Genomic DNA, 22,202 nt, shown 5'->3' with positions numbered 1-22,202 from the left:
CTTTTCTGATTTCTTCCTTTTGCTTTCCATCTCTTTTTAATCCATCTTTCATGGTTTTAATACTAATGATAGGACTAGGCGGTGGTGGGTCCCAACAAAAAACACACCACGCAACAGGTCTCATGTTAGCTTTACTGCGGATGGAGATACAGAGGCAGCCTCTGGGAGAGAAGAAGAGAAAGTAGGGAAAGGAGACCATGATTTTTTTTTTAAAAACAGATCAAAAAGTATATTTACTTAGAAAAGTAGATTCAACACCTCAAATGCAAAAACAAGTCGGACTGAGTTTGGATTTCCTGATAGCCTACTCCTAACTCTAAGGAAGAAGTAAGGTACCATCCATTCACATGCCCAGGTATCTGATCTAGGTTGGGAAAACAAACTCAGAATAGTCCCAAGTCAATGTGGGAAGCCATGGTAGAGAAACCTAAGATTTCTCAGAAATAGTTTTAAGTGGGAAGCCTTTAATCCTACCTGGTTCGTGCTTTTCTGTGAGTTTCTCAGCAAGAGTCCAAACCTCTTACAAAGGGTTAACCTCTTACCTGTATTAGTCAGGGTTCTCTAGAGTCACAGAACTTATGGGTAGTCTCTGTATAGTAAGGGAATTTGGTGATGACTTACTGTCTGTATAGCCCAACTCCCCAACGATGGTCAGCAGCAGCTGTGAAAGGAAGTCCAAGGATCTAGCAGTGGCTCAGTCCCACAAGAAAGGCAGGTGAAGAAGAGAGAGTCTTCCTTCTTCCAATGTCCTTACATAGGTCTCCAGCAGAAGGTGTGGCTCAGATTAAAAGTGTGTAAACCACGCCTGGATCTCTTGCTTTGTCCCTGATGACCTTCAACTCAGAGATCTCCTGGCCTAGACTCCTGGGATTCATAGTCACTGTGCCTTAAGATCGCCATGCCAAGATCCAGGTCAGAAACTTGTATCTCCCAGCCTCAAGATCAGGATCACAGGTGTGCTTTCCAATTCTGGATTATAGCTCATTCCAGATATTATCAAGTCGACAACCAGGACTAGCCCCTACAGCACCTTCAAACACAAGTTATGGCTGCAAATCTGGAAAGCTCTATACAAGAACTATGTAAATAATGGTTCAAGAGAACTGAGGACCAGATCTCCTGTGTCCCACAGTTGGAAAAAGTAGTTGAAGCCTAGTTGGTTTTCCTCTTGGCAGATGGTCTCTCAAATACATCTCCCACCCCTGCTGCCTTTTTGTTTAAAGAATTTTGTGTTCTGGACACTGTCTTGGCTCCAAGCAGAGTCAAAGGAAGTGGTCTCTTGATCTACAAGGTGGGTGTACTTGGTGCGACCAGATCGTCCAAAATTCCTGATCTGCATGACTTTTGGAAGAATGGTTTTGTTGAAATGGTCCTCAAGAGCAGGTGGACTAAAATCTCTTGTAGACTTCTTCATCCTCATCCGTGAAGAAGGCACCTCGGTGGTAATACTTTTGTGAAAACTTTTACTTGTCATTAACAGCTTTGTTGATAACGACTTTGCCATTTGCTTGAACTTCAGCCCGCCTTTCTTCCTCAGTCAGGTTTCTCATGTGACAATTTCTGCTTTCTTCTTTTCAAGCGCTCCTCAGTGTTCTCTGTTCTGCTTGATTCTTTTGAGCTCTCGGACTTTCCTTGCATCATCATTTTTATCATCGGTATTGAGTGCATCCAGGGCGGCAAGGGTTCTCCTCTAGCTCTTTCTCGGTCTCTTCTTCTACAACCTTGAGTGTGTACTTGTGTCTCTCCTCAGCCATGAGTTTTGCTTCCTGGTCCAGTTCTTTGTTTCAATGGTTCAGCTTCTCGTTCTTGAACTGTCACCCAAATCTCCTTTCGAATGAAGACAGGCTTAAGTCGAGGCACCATTTCGTCTTCACTGTCTGTGTACTTCTCAGACTCAGACTCTGACTCGGACTCCTCCCCAGAGCGCCCTTCATCTTCCGCCTCCATGACTTCCATCTCTTCATTTTTCCTCTCCTGTGCTTGCTGCCGCATCATGCCACCGCGCCGCTCTATTTCTTTATCGTCAATTTCTTCCTCCTCTTCCTCACTGCAATCTTCTCGTTCCACAGGCCACTTATGAGTCACTTTCTCCTACTACTTCAGGTCCCACAATTTTTCTGTGTCGAACCAATCTCTTTTCCACATCTTCACTAATGCGGTTCTGTAAACGCCAAAGCCAGGGGGGGTCACTGGATGAATCCTCTTCCTGTTCCTCAGGCTCTGCTTCTTGTTCCTTAGCTTTTTAAATGAACTGAAATTCTTCATCCTCTTCATCTGAGGACTCCATAGGGGCATAATCTTGTCTCTTTCCGCACACATAATGTTTCACTTTTTCCACTGAAATCCCACCTTTCTAGTTGCGAACGGGGATGGCCTCAGCCGTAGACTTCATGTGTGGATGCTTCGTGAGTGTTCTTGGGACCCACGTGGTGAGAGCTTCTGTGGAGACTCCCCAAAATGGACTGAATCCCAACAACAAATAGCAAGAAACAGAATATCCCTTCTTTTATTGGGGCTGTGGCACATGCGCAAAAGGGACTTTCAATGCAGCAATGATGTCATTCTTGGGCAACTAGAGATGAGTTGCTGGGTCCCTCAAAAGCTGGCTGTAAAGATGCCTGATTGTTGTAGAGTCACTTTAGCTGCCCATGGATGTGCCTGATTGTTAACAACTAGTATCCTCAAAAAGAGCAGAATTTTTCTGTGTTCTTTCAGAATGTCCAACAGGGAGAGGTAGGTATAGTGGTTGTTGGGAAGGGATCCTAAACCACTGGTTTTCCAAACCTTGACTTGTAATATATATTCTACTTGGGTAAGTACAAATTTTACAGTCTCAACTCTATTCAGTGGGTGGATGGTTAGGGGAGCACCCTATAGAAGCTGGTGGAAGGGGGAGGGATATAGGGTTTTTGGAGGGCAAACCGGGAAGGGGGATAACATTTGAAATGTAAATAAATAAAACAATCAATAAAACATTTTAAAAAAGAGAATAAATAGTGCAGCTTAGCTGGAGTCTGGCAGAGGTCTCTTGAAATACCACATTCAGTTGGAGTGGTGGAGGGGCCAGGGCATTCTCAGCATGGGAACCTGCTGTCCATGGTCAATTGTTTCCCCCAACCCCCACAATTAAAGTTCATGTTTAAGCAATAGGTAAGAATTAGGAAATAGGTTCCAAAGAGTATTTTTTTTTTGAGACTGAAATAGTTTTACTTCATCAAGTTAACTTACAAAAGTGATTTCTCCTCATTTCAATGATTTACATTTTCTAATACCTAGGGTCTTGTTTAGTAGATCACTCTAGAGACTAATAGGCATTCATCATTCAATGCTTAAATAATGGATATGAGATGTCATAGGATACCTAGAATGCAGAATAACTGCTAACCATGGTGTTTTATGATAAAATGCAGAAGTCTCACAATGGAACAACTGTTCTAATAGTTTGACCAACCCAAAGTTTAAACTTGGCATGCATTTTAAAGGGCTTTTGCTTCTGTTTGAGCACAGTGCTTTCTTGTTTTAGCAATTATTTGGGAAGTCTGACTCATTTATATTAAATTTAGCCTTAACCTGTTTCGCTGCTACATCATTAAAGAAGCATTTGGAATTATGTAAGCCCTGATAAATTTTGAATCCTGTAATTTGAGGAGAAATACAACTGAGCTGTGCCTTAAACAGAAATGGGCTCTGTTTGCGTTCATAGGCAATTTACAAGAAGCAGGAAATACTGTGCATTTATCTGCTTGCCTGGGTTTTGTCATGTTGGTAAACTCGAGGTAAGTAACAGCTGTCAAAGATAAGCAGCATTAATACTAGAAGATTAGCACGCTGTGTTTTAGCACATGTGCGTGTACTCACTGTTAGAAAAGTTGGCAAATTATAAATTGCACACACTGTGTCATAGAACTCAGATTGGTATGATGGCGGTATTTGGCCTTTGCATTGAGCTCAATGCAAAAAGGACAGTGGAAATAAATAGACCTGGGTATTCATAAGCCAGGATAAATGTGATGTGACTTCAAAAAGAAGAGGACATCTCATCAATTTAGGAACTTAACTGATGGCTTTTGGAGAACTTATGACATGCCAACTACTGTTTTAGCAACTGAGAATGCAGACAAAAGTCTCTTCAATAGGAAATCCTTTTAATGTAATATACTATTTAATTTAATATAATATTCTATTTGCTACTACCAAATAGAAAACTGTTTTGTGTCTTATTCTCACAAGCACATTTTCTTGAAAGTTGTTTCTTCTTACTAGGTGGAATCAACAACTTTCTACATCCTGCTGACTTGATAGATAGAGAAACCAAAGTACAGTCCCGGGGGATCTGCTCATCCCCTGGAGCGCTTTAATAGCGGAGGCAGGATCAGTGTTTAGATATTCTTGGTGCCCAGTACGTACTGACCGCACTGAAGGAGGTGATCTTTTCTTTCCTGTTTTCTATTTATTCTGGTTTTCATAGTATTTCACTTACCTTGGGACTCAAAAGGTTCATACCAAGAACTGGGAATCCACTCAAAAAATGTCACTAGTAAGGAAAGCTGTGATTCTGTCACTAGATTTGTAGAATAATAAGATTAAGGTGAAACTAATTAGGGTATTTTGAGAACTAAGCACTACTATGTGTGTTCACAAAAGATATTATTTGATATAATATATCTTACTATATACTGTTAATATAACTCTTAATGTTGCTACTTATTTTATAGTCTCTATACCTCTTTTTTATGCCATTTCCTCAGTTTCTAGTACTCACTTCCTCTCTTAGGGTTGCTACTGCTTCAGAGAGACATTGTGACCAAGGCAACTCTTACAAAAGAAAGCATTTAATTGAGACTTGAGGTTTATCCATTGTCATCGTGGCAGGGAGCATGGCGGCATGCAGGCAGGCATGGTGCTGGAGAAATAGCTGAGAGTTCTACATCTTGATCTGGAGGCAGCAGGAAGAGAGAGAGACACTGGGTCTGGTCTATGCATTTGAAATCTCAAAGCCCATCCCCAGAGATACCCTTCCTCCAACAAGGCCATACATCCTAATAATGCCACTTCCTAGTGACCAAGGATTCAAATATATGAGCCTATGGGGGCCATGCCTACTCAAGCCATTACACTCATTTTTTAAATGACTTGCAATTGAAATAGTGACTATCGGGAATATTAAATGTGAGGGAGATCAGCGGTAGTGGTGATTTTTTACTGTAGAATGTAGAGGCTGCACTTCAGAGTCTAGCTGTCTGGGTACCAACCTGTGGTTATACAACTTGAGGCTTTCTGCACATCTGAATTCTGAATAATCAACATATGGCAGCTTTTCTATGAAATAAAATATCAAGGATTTATTTTCACTGTAAAAAAATATGTGGATTGACTTCTTGGAAATTTGCCTTCTCTATCCCTTTGAAATATACTCCTAGTCTTTGGCAGGCTGGTGTTTTATGTGGCCAAAAGGGATCCTAACTGACCTCTGGTGTCAAAAAGACTCAACCACCTACTTCCTGTGGAATAAAGATGACAGCTCTGTGCTTTCCTGAGTCAAGAGACGTGAGCGAGACCTCTCTGGCGATCTGCAGACAGAGTGTGTTTTAAAGAAAGCTTGAATGCCATTTGTAGGAAAGGAATTCCGTATGACAAGGGGCATTTACCTTCTTACCCCACATCTTTTGGTAACTGTCTTTTTATTTTAGAATAACTTGGCCCTTTTTGTTTTCCCTAAGAATTATTTTGCACATGGAACTGTGTGCTTGTATAAAGATCCATAACTCTGTATTTTATCATTACCTTTAGGAAAGGTTTTCAAACTTTTTGTTAAATTTCAAAATATTAAATCATGTCTTACAAACACATTTTATAAAGTGTTCATATTGCTGATAGTTCCTGAAGTAATATGGGTAGCAGTTTACATAAAATAATGATTTAGCAAAGGAGAAAAACATTGGGTAAGAAACCTGTAGCATCTTGTTAAGCCTGTGCATGACCGGTGTTACATTGTTACGGTATTACATTGGGGAGAGATTCAAAGGGTGAGCTAGCATGCTCAAGCCTGAAGGATAAAGGTAATGAGAGCCCTCCAGATGTGGCAAGTTAACACATTCCAAAGGAAGTGATGATTTATGTAGGAAAGTCGAGAAGTATTTTATATGCTCTTATTTTAGAGAATCACAACCTTCTTCTCTGTTAAAATCTTAGAATAATTCTTCAGGAAAATATGTCAGACGGATTAACTGTCGTCTTCTTCCTTCTCCTTCTCTTTCTCCTTCTCCTCCTCCTCTTTTTTTTTTTTTCAAGATGGTTTTTCTGTGTAGCTTTGGCTGTCCTGGAATTCACTCTATAAGACCAGGCTAGCCTTGAACTCAGTGATCTTTCTGTCTCTGTTTTGAGGGTGCTGCAATTAAAGACATGCACCAGAAAACCCAGCTCAGACAACTCTTTGTTGTGTGTGTGTGTGTGTGTGTGTGTGTGTGTGTGCATGTGCATGCATACATGCATGTGTGTATGTATGTATTTTTAGGAAACAAAGAGTTAGATGGTAGGAATTTCCTTTTTTAAAAACAATATGCAGAGTCAAAAAGATCAACACAGAGTCATTTGTGGGTCTCCTGACTTGCTAGGATATGGGAATCTCATGGTATTTAAAGTAGGTATTTTAAAAGAATAAATATTTCCATTCTACTTGGTGGTAAGAGGTTTGTACACTGTAAATATTTTATGACATTTTTGTTTGCTGAATACCAAACAACTAGTATTCACCATTTAACATTTGATAATATCTAACACATCAAGCCTATAAATATTAGATGTATTTCAAATTTCCCTCTGAATTTAGATTAATTATCATAATTTGAATTGATAAATCAAAGAAATAAAAAAACTTAGGATCAGGGAGTTGTGTAATTAGAAGGTACCAATCACAATAAAATCAGACTCCAAGACCCAAGCAACAAAACCCAGCAGGGCCCTTCCCACCCTGTTACAGTAAAGAGGCATGGGAAAGGCATGGGAAGAAACACAGAGTACGTCCTGGGAAAGCACCACCAATTAGGAGACCTAGTTATATGTTTCTGGTTCATTTTAAGATATGTTAGAAATACAATCCAGGCCAGAAACAGCATAAACTTGATTGAACATCATGGAACACACATCTCCATATTAAAGCGAGACAAGAGACCTGAGGAGAGGTGCCCAAGTTCACGTGACTGACAGATGGTAGCATGGTTACTAGGTTTCCTTCATCACAACCCAACTCACTCTGTGTTGCTGTCCCATGAGTCATATGGTTTCAGTGTGGTCAGCGTCTTCTGGGTGGTAAGTCAAGTGTTTTGTTTTTTTCTAAAACACACAGCTTCCACACTAAGTGAAGGAGGTAATTAACGTAATGGAGACAGCATCACTGCCCCCCTCCCCGAAGCGTGACTATCAACAGGTGTGCTCTCTCGGCCTTATTTTGGAGAGACTGCTACAATGAGCAAGGCTTGCTTAAAATGAGCAAGTCATGTAGGTTTAAGTTTATCTAAAATGCAATAGTCCCAGGACATGGAGAATACTTTCAGGAGGACTCTCTTTCATTCGTTTTTCTTAAGCAGCACAGTTTTAAACAACCGGAACCTATTTATTACGTTGCAGTCTACCTCATGTTCTTTTTCTTTGCCAACCAAGAATGGACCTTTCCAAGAAGTCTGAACACATCATCTTATTTGGACGTATAGGATGGCAGCTGCTGGGGGAACCAACCCTGATGGGCAACTTGGCCCTTTTGTCTCCTCCTGGGTTTAAAAGCTTTACATTATAGCAAACACTGACTGGAGCTCTGGCTACCTCCCAGGACACCATTGTTTATAGTTTGTTCTTTAACATAACAGTCTGGGCTGCAATTATGGAAGCAGTTGAACCTGATTAAGAGCTCAAGTGTGCCTCATCTCTCAGGAAGATCCCGGACCTGTGAACAGGAACAGCTGACACTGGGAAGAAAGAGGAATGTTTATCGACTTGAAAACACAGTCAGCAAATGCTGCAGAGTTCAGGAAACTAAAAACTGGCTGCACACCTCTGATGGTTTGGGTTTTATGCCACGGCATCCTGTATGAAGACAGACTTCCCTTTAGCAGAGATGTGAGAAACCGGACATGGGCTTCTGTGACTTCCCACCTCGCCTTTATCAGACCGAATCTGAAAAATAAAACAACAGGAAGCTTTGCTGGACGGTTCAGTTGGCTGGGGCTACCCAGCAAGCAGCGACCTGCAAATGTCATAAAAGAAAGCCCTGAGCCTGGCCATTCCCTTGAGTCTTTGGGTCCAGAGAAACGCCAGGACAGTTGCCTTTGGGAAGCAAAGCCTTCGCTTTCCGTTTTGTCCTGTTTTTCTCTGAACAGAGATAACAGTGGGGCACCATGCTGTCACTGCGTGGTGCGAGCACATCGACGTATCTCTGGGTACAGGTTGAAGACCAAGTGAGCCTTGTTCAGTTGCTCTTTGTTGCTTCTTTCCTTCATGCGGTGTTTTCAGGTGTAGGTTGATCTAAATGGAGCAACCAATCGTAAGCCAACTTATTCATCAAGGCAAGCGCTCCTTACCGAACGCTTGGCAATGCACCAGTCTCTCGAGACCGTGAACACTATAATCGTCACCTAGAGCGGTTAGACGAAACCGTACCATGGTCTCTAAGGTAGCTTTTCTCAACAGCCTCCATAAGGGGAGTACATTGTGCAGAAAGGGATGGGACAGACTGTCTTTACAATTCATTCTAGGAAATTGAGTAGAGGTGGTACCGTGTGGTACAGAGAAGGTGACTTGATTCAGCACACAACATGGATACCTCAGATCGTCACTACATAGCTGACTGACAGGACATTTTAAAAAGGGATACATTTTTAAAAATTCTTTAATCCTTTTTTACAGTCCAATCTTCATCCCCCTTCTTCAGCCTTACAAAAATGATTGTGTTACAATTTTTTGAAAGATTTATTTATTTATTTTATGTATGTGAGTGCACTGTAGCTGTCTTCAGACACACCAGAAGTGGGCATCAGATCTCATGACAGATGGTTGTGAGCCATCATGTGGTTGCTGGGAATTGAACTCAGGACCTCTGGAAGAGCAGTCAATGCTCTTAACTGCCGAGATATCTCTCTAGCGCCCACAGTCGTATTTTTCCCTCTAGCTCCTCCATCTATTTCCTTGCAAGCCTGCTGTGATGGGTTGTGTATTCTTGGGCCAGAGAGTAGCACTGTTGAGAGGTGTAGCCTTGTGAGCGTGGGCTTTAATACCCTTGTCCTAGCTGCCTGGGGTGAGAGTCTTCCACTAGCAGCCTTCAGATGCCAATGTAGACCTCCCAGCTTCTCCTGCACCATGTCTGCCTGGATACTGCCATGCTCCTGCCTTGATGATAATGGACTGAACCTCTGAACCTGTAAGCCAGCCCCAATTAGATGTTGTTTTTATAAGAGTTGCCTTGGTCATGGTGCCTGTTCACAGCAGTAAAACCTTAACTAAAACACAAGTCCTGTGCCCCAAACATCACATGTATTTACCAGCCAGGTCACCTATACTTCCATCTCAAAGAAACACCAAGTTGAAAAATTTTATTTACTAAAAATAAAAATTTTCTTTTACTAGTTTATATAGGTGATGACGAGGACCATCCGTTTAATAAATTATAAAAGATTAATTTAAAATTATGTGCATGCGTGTGTTTCTGCTTCTATGTATAAATACGTGTTTGTGTTTCTGTGTATGTACATATGTGTTTCTGAGTGTATGTTCATATGTGTTGTGTGTGAGTTACGTGTATGTGTGTTCTTCTCTCCAAGTGAGTATGTGCAAGTGTGCGTATCTGTGTATGAGTTTGTGCATGTGGGTGTTTACATGTGAATGTATGCATGTGAGTAAAACTGCTCCAAGAGATTAAGGGAAAATTTACTCCAATTCTATACAATTGGTTCCAGGTGTCAGGAGCAGTGGATTCTCCCTAGCTGATACTATAATACCAGCACCACCTTAATTCTAAAACCAGCAAAAGGCATTACAAGAAAAGAAATGGAGATTTTCCTTTCTTAGGATACAGAGGAAGAATCCTTTTTGAAATATTAGAAGAACCAAATAAAAATAAAAATTCAGACACCACAGTGAAAGTGATTCACTCTAGGTATATACGACTGGTTCAATTTTCAAAAGCAATGGTTTGGACCAGCAAAGGCTGTCAGTAAAGGCACCTGTTGCTCAGCCCGATGACCTGACTTTGATCCCTTAGACTCAAGTGATATAAGAACAAAGTCCTAAAAGTGGACATCTGATCTTATGCAGGTGCCATGACATTTGCACTAAAGTAAATAAATGCATTTTAAAATCAGTTCATTAAGCTCTTTACATAAACAAGCTACACGAATAGAGACAAGAGGTGATATCAACATAACACTGGGCAAAAGAAGATGGACACTAATTCATAATGACAACCCCCAGTTAACTTGGGGTACAGGCAGCCATTCTCATCTTGATAGAGAATATCTATAAAGAATATAGTTTTGATTATATATTGCTTATAATTATATATTATATATAAATTTATTTATGTTTACAGAATATGTATAATTTTATATTATATATATATTATATAAAATATTTAAAATCTGTGGCCTCCTGGTCTACCTCTTCTTGTGTACAACTATTTGAATGGACTATATAAAACCAGACACCAGTGAATATTGAAGAAGGTGTGGCATCAAGGAAGTCTTTATATATATATATATATATATATATATATATATATAAAATACACACACACACATACACACACATATAAAAGAAAACATTTGTTGGGGAGATGCAAGACACACTCTCACTAAACTCAGGGATAGGGCAAAGAGGTCCACATTCACAGATCGTTTTGAAAACTAAACTGAAATCCCTAGATGATGCAGTCAATCAAGCAAAGAGAGAAAGAGATATGGATGGTGAGAGACAGAAAACTTGCCAGCTCTCACATGGCACTGTGATGACACATGTAGAAAATCCGGAAGGTCAACCCCAAACCAAGTGCTTAGAAGTAATAGGGACTGGAGCAAGACTATAGGATGTATAGATAAAAGCCAATCACTTCACCAGGTCATGAGTAAATACTGCTTGGAATTAAAATATAATAGTATGTACAAGGTTCTCCTCAAGAGTTAAAAATGTAGGCTTAAATCTGACAACATATGTTGAAGATTTATAAAGATCTAGTAAAAAAAATCCAAGAAAAATTAAAGAATTGGAAAGAGACACAAACATAATTTAATATAAGACTCATTATGATGAGGAGAGTAGCTTTTCCTCAAGTTAATATATAATTGGTGCCCTTCCAGTCAAAATTCAGAAAATTTCCTAAATATCTACAAAATGACTCTAAAGTTTACATGAATGTCCAATAAAACTATGAGTAGTCACCATAATTGAAGAACAGAGTTGGGAAACAAATAAAAGCTGGTTCAAAGTTTACCAGAAAAATACAGCAATTAAGATGTCGTCCTGCTAATAGAAGAGAGCTAGATCAATGGAACAGAATAGAGAGCCCCGAAACAGAACTCTAACAATTCAGTTGAGTGATTGGGACAAACTTGCCAATGCAAGAGAATGTGAAAAAGAGTCTTTTCTAGAACTTTCACTTAAAAGAAGAGTCAACTGGATCATGGAATAAAAATTTACATATAAAATACAAAACTCTAACACTCTTATACAAGAAAGTCAGAGAAAGATCTGCACAGTTTTGGCCCTGGTGATGACTTTTTAGATTTGGTCTTGAAGACACAAGCCATAGAATCACTCATGGAATTCACTAAAATTAAAAATTCACCACGGTTGATACAGAACAGCAGGTGATCGCACTTGGAGCACAAGTCTGACAACTTGGCTTTGGTCTCCAAACTCATGTTAAGGTAGGAAGAGAGAACTGGCTCCACAAAATTGTCTCCACATGTGAGCTATGGTCCATGAGTTGTGTGTATAACTCTACACACAAATTAAACATTTTTGTTTAGTCTAAGACAGTGTCAAGATAATGAAAGACAAGTCATAAGCTAAAAGGTATTGTTTGCAAGATATATATTTAATGAGGATTACTGTTCAATTACTGTATAAAGAATATGTCTTAAAATTGAATAAAGAAGTTACTGTAACACATTGAAAAGGTGAGCCAAAACCTTAAACATATCTCAACAGAGAAGATACAGAGATGGTAAAGTATAACCATATTTTCTACTTCTTATTTCATAAGAAATTGTAAATTAAGACAATAGTGCACACCTATTTGTGGAGTCCAAGCCAAGCCAGTGAGAGAGTTTTGTGGATGGGCAGCTTAGCTGTTCTTCTGGCTGGAGTAGCCTGCACTTGAGCAGGGCCTAGCTGCTATGGGTTGGAGTGGTATACTGGAAACGGGTGGCAGCTAGGGAGGGAAAGGATGGTGGTGGATTGGGTTTGTTGGAATCAAACCAAGGGAGTTCTGTGGGCTGGTGGCCTACATAATTTTGTGCACACCTATTTGAATGGACAAAATAAAACCAGAGAATGGTCAGTGTTGAGGAGGGTGCGGCATCACAGGAAGTCTCAAGCTCTGTTGATAGGAAAACTAAACCATCAATTGCTTTGGAAGACAGTGGTAACTTATACGAAATTAAATGTACTGAAGCATATGATTTTGCAATTGAATGATCTGGTAATTACTCAAGTTGGAAATTTAACATCCTCATAAACAAGTGTGTATGAAAATAGCATCTTCTCCATTTTCAAGAACAAGGAAACTGTTAGGAGTCAAGATTCCCTTTAGTCCGTGGATACATGATTGATGGTGTATTGAGATGGTAGCTTATTAATGTCACCTATCGGTACTGAGAAATGAGCTATCAACCTATGAAAAGATTTGGAAGAAATTTAATGACAATGGCTGAGTAAAAGAAGCCAACCATAAAGGCTGTGCATATTTTGAGTCCCACCACATGATTACTTAGGAAAATCTAAAACTGTGCAGAATTTAAGCACACAAGACTTTTAGGGCATTGAAACAGTACTGTGTGATCCTATAGAGATGGATACATATAATTAATTCTATATATTCCAAACTCACAAACTCATTAGGGTAAACCCTAATGTACATTATGGTGTTTAGGTAGAAATGATGTATAATTTAATTTCCTTTTGTAATGAAATTACCATTCTTGTTGGTGGTGGTAATGCAGGGAGACAGAATAAAGGTCTTCACAGTGGGAACTGAAAGAGGAGACTCATGATGAAACACATTGACTTGAGACCTCAACCAACATGAGAATAAAACTTGGAAACCACAAAAACCAAACATCTCAACTGTAGAACAACACTTTAAAAACTATTAAATTGCAGACATTACAGGATCATTTCTTTATTTCCTTCTTCCCACTTATAAAAGATCTGTAGCCTTCAATTAGAGCAGCAGTGTGGCTCAGAATCTTATGGTGTATCATATATACAAATAAAACACTGATTATTTTTAAATATGCCTGTTTTAGAAGTTCCTTTGGACTTTGAAGCAGAAATTTTACTTTGAGGTTTACAATGTTCAAATCATCAGTTACAAAATACCAAGAGAGCAATTGCGTAACATCTATGAGAAAGCATTTCCAACTGTTATCACTTGCCATTCTTTTAGCTATGCCTAGAGTCAATTAGCAATGCCTAAAATCACTTTTGGGCATGAGATTTAAATATGCTGATCTAAAATAAAGCAATCTAAGTTTGATAGTAAGTTACATCATATTTATAATATGTTGTATGGCACTACTATTGGGGAGATGTGAAATAAACATCTACTCACCCAGGTAAGGACTGATACCAGATCAAAGAATGAATACCACCAAAGTGCACCGAAGTCTAACCTGCTGAACCATTAGGTTTTTATTGGGTTATATACAGAACATAGCAAGGGGTTACTTACAGGAGCAGAAATGATAAGAATAGCTGCATCATCAAAATCCCACTCTAGAATTAATGACAGTTTATGTAATCTGGGTACATGGAACACATTGTCCATCTTGTAGGCAGCTTTGTAGGTTGACAGTTATCCATTCTTGGTGGTCCAGCTGACTTGAGCCTTTTCTAACCAGCTTGGCTTACATTTGTTTGTTATATGCTGTTCAGCTGGTCTGTGCGTCTTCCATGCTATTGGGGTTGTCTGAGAGGGACTCTCAGCAGTCTTCCCTGCTTTTACATTCTCAAGGAGAGGGCTAGCAAACTTATCAGTTTCAGGGACTTCCTGTCACTACATTGAGTTGCTTGCTTCCTGCCTTAATGAGCTTCCCTACAGGATAGAGTGTTTCACCCACACCATTGAACATCTTGTGGTTCACCTAATTATAAACATCCTGTGCTAGAATATCCTGCTGTTTAGTTCCCCTCTGTTTCCTATGTTCTGTGAGGTTTCCAGCCAAGATGGAAGGTTTTATTCTTGGAAGAAACTACTGTGCAGCCTAGGCAAGCTCATTTCTTATGCATCTTTTTTACTTAGTAATGCTTTCCTACAATTATGTGTGCCAGTGACAAGAACCGGGGCTGAGAGTCTGAGGACCTTGACTGTAACTCAGATTCTATTACTGAATTGCTAAACAATCTTGAATAATCTTTCAAAAATGTGTTTTATGTTGTTCATACAACAATGGAATGAAAGTGGCTCTTAATGTCTCCATTGCTTTTTAGATATAATAAAAGTTACAGATAACCTACAAAGAAAAATTTCTGGCTGTAGGCAAGATGCTTCAGTAGGTAAAAGTAATTGTCATGCAAGCCTAAGGTCTTGAGTTCAATTTCCGGGACCGAGAGAATAAGGCAAAAATTTGCTTCCCAAAAGTTGTCCTCTGAATTACACATGCCTGTCTGTACTTCATGGCATGCACACACACAAACCTACAGACACACACACACACACACACACACACACACACACACACACACACATACCATAAGTCCCTACATCCTATTTCTACACACACACTCATATCCCACACATACATTCAGGCACAAGTGCATACACTACTAAAAATAAATAAATACTAAAATTAAAGGTAATGATTATCACATTAAGTTCTGCACACCTTTGAGCATGACTATAGATAGTGTAAAGTAATATGGACCAAAGGGTAGGAAACAGTGGGCATAAAACATTTAACTTTATACTCCCATATGTTTGAATTTGAAAAAAAATCGCTAGAGAATTATGCACATGTATTTACAAATTGTCCAACCTTTCAGTTCAGTCCCTTCAGATTTTCTTAAATGTGTTTCCTCTTGATACCACACTGTGAACCTCGAGATTGCATTAGTTACTAGAAAAACCTGTTTCTAGTTGTGGTGTAGCTCAGCCCTAGCATGCAGCTTTAACCCCAGAGCTTTCTGTTTATTATAAACAGGATTGAATAAAGTCAACCAGTTGATGGGGTAAACATAGGAAAAAAGTCAGAGAGAGTAAGAGGAGTCAGGAGGATGGATAGAGAGACACTGGAAGGAGGAGGGAGGAACATTGAGTCTGAAGGGTTTTTGAGGCAACATTGAGAAGGAGAATCTTCTTTTGGGAAGTCAACTGTATGCTTTCTCTGCTTCTCTGAGCTAGCAGGTTTTCACCCCAGCATCGCATAGCTCCTGAGTCTATTTGTAAAGTTGGATGCTTGAGATTTTGTTAAAAATGACAAGGTTACACTGTGACATTGTGTTTGGTGGAGTTACATAGAAGTAATGATACTGTAATATCTACAGTGTATCGTTCATGGAAGTTTTCCAACACTCCTAAGGAGGGGTACTAGGACCATGTCAAGGAAGCAGAACTGTGCAGATGTCATGGAAACCTGCAGAGAATAAGACTTCGTCCTCTGTCTGCATTCATAGTCACGCAGTTAAATAAACATTGTCACCAACGAGTCTGTAGTATTATATGTCATCAGGCTTATGGGCCAGTTGAAACAGACACAATGATTTTTGTTATAGGATTATTTAAGAAATATTAATGAATATTTATTAAGCACTGTCACAGACCAGAAACCTGACCATCTTGCTAGGTATTTCATAATGTACAAACCCAATAGAAATCCATTTCCCACTTATATTCTAGTTGGGGAGAAATAGTTAATAAACAAAGACAACAACATTATAATATATTATGAAGTAATAAATACTATAAAAGAAATGAAACATAATACAATGCTGGAAGGAAACACTGGGGAAACCTCCTTTGAGAGATCTGCCCTTTGATATGAACGAATTTGAACTTTTTACCAGTCATGCCTGCAAAATAGCTGGGGAAGCCTATTTATCCTCTCTAAACATCACGTGTCCTCTCACGGGTCTTGCTTCAGTAAAACATCACTGGAGTCTGCTTCAGCAAAACATCACCTGAGTCTGCATCCCATGACATAACCAGAAGTTCCCACGTCGCTCAGCCCCAGCAGTGGGCTTGGTGAATAAGCGATTTTTGTTCAGCACGTTCAATAAACCATTTGCCTTCATGGTTTGTGGATTTTTTTCCTTAACGTGCAAAAGCTTATGGATGGTGGGAAAGAGAAACACAAGAAACACAAGATGAAACATAAAATTAAAGAGCAGTTATTGTATTTCTTTATTCACCCGAAACTTCCAATAAATCTTATTTTTTTTACTCAATGACAGAAGATCTGTCTCTGTAACACACTTAGGTGACAAGAGCCAAAGATCACAGAAAGAAGCTGAACCTATATTGAATTCTATAAAGTCTAATTAACTGTTTAGAATGCTATTAATTGTGGGGTGTTGGGATGTTACAGGTTCAGAGACAAATTATTTTGGGCTATCTTAGACTCCTTAAATAGCTATGTATTACCCACCTCTGAGTGTTAACCGACATTCTGTGACTTTTAGACAAATCTTTTGGAATGTATAATTTGGAATGTATTGGATTGGCTCCCACCAATCGGATAGCTAAAAAAGTTGTCAAATGGCACCTGAGGCCCATATCACAGCGTTCCTACCTTGCTGTAACCTTTCTACCTGATGTAATCACCACATCGTTTTAAAATTGGTTTGATTTGTGGCTGTATTTTTTTTTTTACTATAAAAACATAATATAACTGTTAGCACAGTGGGACATGGAATTTGAGGTAACCGAAATCCGTGTTCCCAGGACACGGTCACTCAGATTTGACTCCAGAATAAACTATGGATTATCCTTTGGGGTGAGAGCTGTGGCTTTTAAAGTTGACAAGAAAAATATTCCTTGCAGAGGAGTCCCACTGAAACGCTCAGCCAATGCTCCTCTGGCTGAATTTGGAGTCTTAATTAGAGTCTGGCTGCCATTCACCCGAGCTTCATAAAAAAACCATCCATGTTTGGGGAAAAAAATTGACATTCAGTAAATGGCATGTTTCTTTTGCCTTCAAAAGACCAAATATCTTAATTATTACTGTGGATTAGCTTATAATACCACCACCCCCTCTCTTCATAAATATCCACTCCCAGCTTCTCTATCTTCTTCTCTAAATGTCTCATTCATTTCCAGACTTAGAGTTGGGGTAGGAAGGTAATAGACTAGAGTACTTCTATTTCTTTCAATGTAAAATAAGCGTTTAGATGGAAAAACATCTAAACTATATAAACAAGGAGGGAAAGCTGTTCTTCTCACACCATGTAATATTACCTGCTCTATCTTATTACTTTTTAATTTATTTCACTGGAGAATCTCATATGAGAATACTACACAGCCATCCCCTTTTGCCCTTACTTTCTCCTTTCAAATTTCTCTGTGTCCCCAGATACCTCTAGAGTTCTGAGGTTAGAGGGCCTCGTGTCTCAGTACATCTGCGGCTTTCCTAAATGCGTTGTGTGCATCTTTTCCAGCCCAGCTAGGGAAGAGGGATCCAAAGGCAGACAACAGAGTGTGACTCAGAGATGGCCCCCGGTTACTGTGCCTGCAAATAGGAGCGCGGCACAACTGTCCTCTGAGAGGCTTCACCCAGCAGCTGATGGAAACAGACAGAGACTCTCAGACGAACATCATGGGGAGCTCAGGGAATCTTGTGGAAGAGCTGGGGGAAGGATTGAAGGAGTCAGAGGGGTCAAGGGTAACAAGAGAAGACCTACAGAACCAACTAACCTGTGCCCATGGGGTCTCACTGAGACTGAATCGCCAACCAAAGAACATGCATGGGCTGGACCTAAGTCCTCCACACATATGTAGCAGAGGTGCAGCTTGCTCTGTATGTAGATTCCCCAACAAGAGGTGAGTGATTTTAATTGGGCATGTTAATTAAGTGAGCCAAAGGGGCTTTTGATTGGTGGATTTCAATACTTTGATAGTTAGACCTTGGTAGTCTGCCTTAGGAGGAGGCAGTGTCCAAATAAGGGAATAGATCTTGGTGGCTAGCATTAAGACTAAAGGAATGGCTATTCAGAGACTGCCCCACATGGGTATATAGCCCATATATGTATATACAGCCACCAAAACTAGATAAGATTGATGAAGCTAAGAAGTGCATGCTGACAGGAGCCTGATATAGCTGTCTCCTGAGAGGCACAGCCAGAGCAGATCAAATACAGGGGCGAATGCTAGCAGCAAACCATTGAACTGAGAACGGGGTCCCTGTTGAAGGAATTAGAGAAAGGATTGAAGGAGCTGAAGGGGCTTGAAACCTCATAAGAATAACAATGCCAACCAATAAGAGTTCCCAGGGACTGAACCACAGCCCAAGGAGTACACATGGACAGACCCATGGCTCCAGCTGCATATGTAGCAGAGGATGGCCTTGTTGGGCACCAGTGGAAGGAGAAACCCTTGGTCCTGCTGGACAGCCCAGTGTAGGGGAATATGGGGAGAGAGAGGGAAGGAGTGGTGGGTTGGGAGGGGAACACCCTTATAGAAGGAGAGGGGGATGGGATAAGGGACTTATGTCCTGGAAACTGGGAAAGCAAATAACATTTGAAATGTAAATAAAAAAAAAAAAACCCAAAGGGAAAAAAAAAAAGAATTAACTTGGGGGCAGGGTCCCAGGGACTAGGAGCAGATTCCAGGTTTTTACAATAGTCAAAGACAAAACCTCAAAACAAAACAAAACAAAACAAAACAGAACAAAACAAAACAAAAAGCAAGCAAGAACAACAACAAAAAAACCCAAAACTGATTTCACTTCAAGAAGTAAGCCAATGGGAAATCCTTTCTCCAGCTTTTGTGTATTTTGCCTATATATTTGTGTATATAATGTATGAAATATAATGAATACTATTTTTAAAAAGAATGTAATCTAACAGTTTAAAAACTGGATTCAATTTTTAAGCAAGTTGAAAGCAAGGCAAGGGGAATGCTCAGGCTGGCTGGAGTCCTTGCGTTCCTCACTTTTTTTTCTATCATTTGATGGCAACCATGTTGTTAAAGCACAGTGTGTGAGGGAAAGAAAACAATTGCAGCCAGGTTAATGCAGTCTTCCCCAACTGCCGGAGGCATAACCTCCTTACACTAAGGAAGAGAACAGTTGTTTTAATTCACATTGCTCAATTCACATTGCGGTTGAAGAGAAACCCTCTGTCCGCCATCTTGTCATCTGAGATACTTAATTTGGTGGGTTGCTTACATGAATCTGAGCATTTAGTGGTGAACTACCACTTAACAGTCCAAGTGAGCACAGAGAAGAGAAGAAAATGTGTGGCGTCACTTGCTGGGTTACAAGAAGCCCTCGACACAAATGTAGTGTGATTCTGCCACTGAAATGTATGTGAAAAAAAATGCTTTTATATGTTATGCTCTGAAATGCTCTCTTAGCATAAATATTGGCAAATGCCAGACTTTCTGATGAGAAGTTTTATATTAAACTTTCTTAAGGCTTATGAATTTGTGGTGAAATCTAAATGTGAGATAGGCATAATTGCTCAAAAATGTCATGGTGCTAACTGGTTCTGTGAAATGTGTTGCATATTTTTCTATTGTATTATTTGTATTCCATTCTATGTTGGCTGAAAGAAAAAAAATGTAGATTTTTTTCAACAGAAAAAGACATGTGTATGTTCCTCTTCTCTAGTGAATGTAAAATGGGAGGTATAAAATGAGGACAATATTTAAAACCAGTACCTGCCTACGTATGTTGGACTCAGATATACAATAATCTGAGCTATGCATAACACCAGAGATTGGTGAGTGGTGCGCTGTTGGGCGCACAAGCATTGCTGTGGGCTGAGGGCAAGATACAGCCCCACAGTGTTGTGATTCTATATGTCCTAGGCTGCCAGTGCTTTTGCCTGAAAGTCCATCTCTTCTCTAACATGTCTTCCCAGATGGCTCCTTCCTCCAAAGCTTAGGCAGTATGCCAATAGCAACCTTGACCAGAAATGGCTATCCCTTCCTATAATTCCACTAAGTTTGTGTTATTTTACTTTTGTGACTGCGGATGATAAAAGTGGCTTTCTTTTTGCCCGGACCCAGCTGAAATATGTGCTCAGTGAAGCATGAGAATGAATGCATATACTTATGTGTTGGGTTGCAACTACAAATGTGCCCCTGGACTCCTTCATAGACATACTGTGTGGTTAGTTTGAATAACCTGAAGATTAGAACTTTTTTATTCTCAGTGAAACTCCTTACTGCACCTAGCTTTAGAGAGCACAAACTGTTCGTGTTCTGGGACACAATCCTATTAGCTTCTTACAGCACTTTGAAAATATTACTACTAGAAAGCGCAACCTCTTAGGGCTTGGTTTTGTTTTTGAAAAGGAAATCAGGCTTCTTTGCCTTTTGAGAGAGGCTCGTGAACAATTCAGACCTCTACAAACACAAGCATGGAGACAGAAATAACTGGAGGGGGGGAATCCTCATGGGGTTTCAGACACTTCCTGCTCTGGCTGGGCCGTAAAGAACATGAAAGAATCATGTCTCTGGTATTTGAGCATTTCCATGCTCAGCTGTGAAGATAATTGGAAGTGCAGAGGTGTGAGAAAAATCTCTTTTCCACAATGACCATGAGCTGCTGTGAGTCTCATTCATACTTGAATTTTGCTTCACTAAGCACTTCCTGTTTAGGCTCCTGCTTCTTGGCGCTAATATATGGAAATTTAGCTTACTTTAGTTGGCACTAGTAGTGTATGAACATGGAGATGGGGTTTAGCCAAGCTTGCTTGAATCTTTGTATGAAAAAGAATTTTAAAAAGGCATATAAAGCAAGGTTTTATAACAACGTTCTCACAAATATTTCAATCTTACTGATTTTCTGCTCCCATGTCCTCCTCTGTCCCCCTTTCCTGCCCCTTGGCTTTCTCCCTTCCCCACCCTCATCCCCAGCTGTCTCTCTTCAGGCTTTCCTAAATACTGGCATTTTTTTTATAGGAATGTTAACTGTGTGATATTGATAGATCTACAGGACGCTGGCAAGTTGATTTACAAAAGTCCCAGTCAGAGGAACCTACATGTGTCACCAAGTTCCAACATTATTGCAGGTCTAACGTATGAATCTAAACAGATGGATTTCTGGCTATGACATTTAGTCCTTGTCCAGATCCTAGTCTGTACAAGACTGACAGATCTTATGCTCCAATGAAGAGTACTATGCCTATAGCTGAATTCCCATATGGGTCTGTAATTAGAAATGGAAACTTCTATTGACCAAATCAGCTTCTATTGACCAAAGCATACTACTGAGTTGATGGCAAAGTGCATGTGCTCTTAGTCTATATCTCTGAGCTTGTATAAAAGCTATTCATAGCCATGAAAGGTACCTGATACAATGAGTTGTCCCTGTTAGAACCATCCTTTCTCATTCTAGGCATTTTCCTGTCATCTAAACTTTTGTCCTACAGAGAGTTCTATGAAGGGCACCTCTTTTAATCGTGCTGTCAGAATCACCAGAATAAAACTTATGCTATTAAGACTGGGGCCATTGGAATCTAGACGAACTTTGCACTACGGACTAAAGTGGTATGTGTGGTGACTTTATCCAGACAGCAGAGAGCCCAGAAGAACACATGTCTCTTATTCATCAGATGCCTTTGTCTCTGAGAAATCTTTATATCAAACACCAAATATCTGTCTTCCCACACTGCTTCTGTATTGCTTTTCCTTTCATCGAAAATAGATTTATATACTTATTTTCACAAAATATATCCTGGCTACAGTTTCTCTCCCTTCATTCCTCGCAGTTCCTCTCACTTCTCCTCCAGAGCAGATCCATCCCTTTCTTGCCTCTCATTAGAAAACGAACACGCTT

At 39.8% G+C, this 22,202-nt stretch overlaps 1 pseudogene; it reads right to left on the bottom strand.

Moving 5' to 3' along the window:
- Window positions 1–1,152: 1,152 nt before the first annotated feature.
- Window positions 1,153–8,655, bottom strand: LOC116896022 (annotated as a pseudogene).
- Between the last annotated feature and the right edge of the window lie 13,547 nt (window positions 8,656–22,202).

Source organism: Rattus rattus, chromosome 3, assembly GCF_011064425.1.
Source record: "Rattus rattus isolate New Zealand chromosome 3, Rrattus_CSIRO_v1, whole genome shotgun sequence".
Classification (NCBI taxonomy): Eukaryota; Metazoa; Chordata; class Mammalia; order Rodentia; family Muridae; genus Rattus; species Rattus rattus.
This window is presented reverse-complemented; position numbering and strand designations above follow the sequence as displayed.